This window comes from Caretta caretta, chromosome 1 (assembly GCF_965140235.1).
Source record: "Caretta caretta isolate rCarCar2 chromosome 1, rCarCar1.hap1, whole genome shotgun sequence".
NCBI classification, from domain to species: domain Eukaryota; kingdom Metazoa; phylum Chordata; order Testudines; family Cheloniidae; genus Caretta; species Caretta caretta.
Genome location: NC_134206.1, coordinates 121,733,772 through 121,738,083, shown reverse-complemented (window position 1 = coordinate 121,738,083; position 4,312 = coordinate 121,733,772).

Here is a 4,312-nt window from a genome sequence, read left to right as displayed (position 1 = left end):
TCCATCCTCTCGTCCTCACTAGGACGTAGAGATTCTCTATTAATAGATCCTCCCCTAAGGGATGTCCGAACCATGTGCTCCTCCGCACCTGTCGGCTTTCCCCCAGCCCTTAGTTTAAAAACTGCTCTATGACCTTTTTAATGTTAAGTGCCAGCAATCTGGTTCAATTTTCCTTCCTGTATAGGCTCCCCCTTTCCAAAATGTTTCCCCAGTTCCTAATAAATCTAAACCTCTCCTCCCTACACCATCATCTGGAATGAAATGGTTCAGGATTTTTCAAAACCTATGTGACGCTAATGGAGTTACAAAGGTTCAAATTGCTGTGAGATCAGAATCAGACCCCTGAACTTCATAGAAATAATATTTATTTCAGATATATGGGGGGAAAGCTGCGCAGAATGTATGTAGTTCTCCTCATAATTATCCAGACTATTGCAGGGATACATTTAGTTTGCCTTAGTTTAAATGGCTTTTGAAATCAGGAGACAATGGGGTAGTGTCTTTAAGAACAGCATGTATTATTTTGTGCTCCTGGAAACCATCTAATATTATTTGAGGTCAACAGTATATTTTTATAGTAAGTTTTCAAACTGAATCTGAAATGAGAATCTGTCCAGAATGAAGCTATCTATGCTACACTGCCTCAGAAAAATCTTATCTCTAGCATGAAACAAACAGAACTTATAAAAGTTGTTAATTGGGATTTTGTATTCTAGATGGATATACTGCAGTTATAGCAAGAACAGGTTTTCCATAAATGTATGCAAGATTTGGAATTATAGTACTTAAATTAAATAACATTTTTCCTCAATAGTTAATAGAGAAATGTCTACATAAAAAAAGCAAATCATCTCTTTTTGTTATTAAGCAATATTTAGTGTTTTATCAAATAAGTTAGCAAAAAATTCATGGCCATAATGCTTTTTATTGCAAGGAAACCATTGTATTTTGTTACCTCTTTATATTCCTCACCCTTAGAACTGATCCTTCCAGGTCACAGGTAAACACAAGGGCAGGGAAGCTTGCAGTACATAGTGATTGTGTGTGGGCAAGGTTTAAAAACACAAAACAAAACAGCTAAATAGTCTTGAGTCAGTCAGTGGCCTCTGAGTCAAGTGTTCAGCTTGGGAAGACCTCATGGGAGCCTAACATGAGACGAGCAACCATCCAGTATATGTGCCGCATCCTCCACAGCACCACAGATGCATAGTGGGCTGCCCTGGCTGCCCCAGGTAAGGTTGGTCTTGCCACAGTGAACCATGCTGCCTTTGAACCTATTAAGCTGAGCCCAGAGCTAGGTCACCGTTCATCTGGCCTGGTGATAGTGTGGGAGTTCCTGGAAGTGGCAGAGGCTCTCTCCCAGTCTGCCCACCACAGTGAGCTGATGATGTTATTAGTTATAGGGTGTACAGCACTGTCCAGATAGGATTGCTGAACATTGTGTAGCATTTGCTGTACCTGGCTGATCAGTTTGTTGGCTGCATTCTAATGCCAGATGTTAGATAGAGGACTATTGGCCAGGACTGGTGACCAGGCAAGTTTTGTTGGCTTTGGTGTGCCTGAGATAATTCTCATGGTATGATTAGGCTGTGTGTCTACTAGCCTAGTGGTGCGGAGTTTAACCAAAGTGGGGCACAGTATTCTCCAACTGAGTAGCAGAGCACAAGCCCTGAACTGTGCAGTGTTTGCGCATTGGCTCCCTACCAATTTGTTCAGAAGTGTTTCTGCTCTTGATCTTTTCAGCTACTTTAGTGAGATGGCATTTGTATGTGAGTGTGTGATCTAGGGTAACCCCTAAATACACTGGCTTTGTATTGTATGCCAGCCACTGACCATTCAAAAAGCTCAACCTGGCTCTGAGGATGGTGTAATTGGAAACATTTTGACATGATCTTTGATGTACTTGGCTTCAGTGTCCATTCCTTGCAATAGTCACCTGTATAAATATACAACTGGCCACCTGACAAGAATGGTGACAGTGACTGTGAAATGGGAGGTTAAAGAAGGGAGGTTAAAGAAGGGAGGTTAAAGAAGCTACAAAACCAGAAAACTCAATAGAAATGGGTGATTTCAACGATCCCCATGTTGACTGGTTTAATATCACCTCAGGGCATGATTTGGAGAGAAAATTGTTAGAAGACTTTTTCTTGGAACAGCTAGTCCTAGAACCCACAAGGGGTGAGGCAATTCTTGATTTAGTCCTAGGTGGAGCACAACATCTGGTCCAAGAGGTCACTACATCTGAACCACTTGGTAATAGTGACTATAATGTAATTACATTTAGTATTCTTGTTCTGGGGGAAAATACAAACAAAAACAAAAAACCACCACAGTAACATTTACTTTAAGAAGGGAAACTACACAAGAATGAAGACACTAGTTAGACACAAATGAAAAAGAGCAGTCACAAGGGTAAAGGGTCTGCAAACAACATGAAGACTATTTAAAAACACCATAATATAGACTCAGACTAAATGTATACCCAAATAAAAAAGAGAGTAGGAAGACCAAAAGAATGCCATCATGGTTAAACAGCAGAGTAATGGAGACCATTAGAGGCACAAAAGGAATCCTTTAAAATTTGGAAGTTAAATCCTAATGAGGAAAATACGAAGGAGTAAATATAAGGCAGGCCAAAAAAGAATTGGAGAAACAACTTGCTAAAGATGCTAAAACTAACAATAATTTTTTTAAAGTTACATCAGAAACAGGAAATCTGCCAAACAGGCAGTGGGGCCACTAAGTAGCCATGGGTTAAGAGAGAAGGTTCTCTCATGGATCAGTAATTCGTTAAAAGACAGGAAACAGAGAGCAGGAACAATTATCAGTTTTCACTATGAAGAGATGTGAACAGCAGGGTCCCCCAAGGATCTGTACTGGACCTGTTTAATATATTCATAAATGATCTGGAATAGGGCGCAAACGCTAAAGTGGCAAAGTTTGCAGATGATACAAAACTATTCAAGTTAGTTAAGTTCAAAGCAGACTGTTAAGAGTTACAGAAGAATCTCACAAAAGTGGGTGACTGGGCAACGATATGGGCAACAGTCATGAAATTCACTGTTGATAAGGGCAAAGTAATGCAAGTTGGAAAAAATAATCCCAACTATATGTATACAATTCGTTCTAAATTAGCTGTTGACACTTAAGAAAGAGATCTTGGAGTCACCATGGATAGTTCTCTGAAAACTTCTGCTCAATGCACAGCAGTGGTCAAAGGAACTATTAGGATTGAGATTAAAAAAAGGCAGAACATTTAATAATGCCACTATATAAATTAATGGTGTGTGCGCACCTGGAATACTGTGTTCAATTCTGGTTGTCCCATCTCAAAAAGGATCTAGTAGAACTGGAAAAGGGTCAGAGAAAGGCATCAAAGATGATCAAGGATATAGAATGGATGCTGTATGAAAAGAGACTAGAAGGATTAGGGCTGTTCATATTAGAAAAGAGATGACTAAGGGAGGTGGGATATGATAGAAGTCTATAAAAACATGAATGGTGTGGGAAAAGGGAATAGGGAAGTGTTATTTAGCCTTTCACACAATACAAAAACCAGGAGTTACCTGATTAAATTAATAGACAGAAGATTTAATACAAACAATAGGAAGTACTTTTTCACACAATGCAAAACCAGGGGAACTCATTGACATGGGATGTTGTGAAGGCCAAAATTATAACTTGGCTCAAAAAAGAACTGGATAAGTTCATGGAGGACAGGTCTATCAATGGCTGTTAGCCAAGATGGTCAGGGATACAACCCCATGCTCGGTATGAGCATAAATCTCTGACTATCAGGAGCCGGGAGTGGAAGACAGGGATGGATCTTTCCATAACTGCCTTGTACTGTACAGTCCCCCTAAAACTCTGGTTTGGGACACTTTTGGAGACAGACTGCTGGGGAAAATGGGCCATCATCTTACCCCATATGGCAGCTCTTATGTTTTTATGTTAGCCATATTGCTATTCAGGTTCTCTTCAATTTTTTGGAAGTCATGATTCCTTGAGGCCAAGCAGATATTGTCATCTTAAATGATCTGCCTGGAGATGGTGTTTAGTAGGTAGGTCACTGATGAATACATTAAATAAAGTTAGTGCCAGTACTGGGCCTTGTTGGAATCCATTCTTCTGGAATCTCCAGGCACCGGTTTTGTAGCCCAGAACCACCTTAAAACCTTTATCTTGGAGCATAAGCTCAGTTACCATGACCACTCATCTAGGAAGAACTCTAGATATCTTGTAGAACAAACCATTGTGCCAAATGGTATCAGAAACTGTTGCAAGGTCAAAAATCCATTTTTGTACATAATGA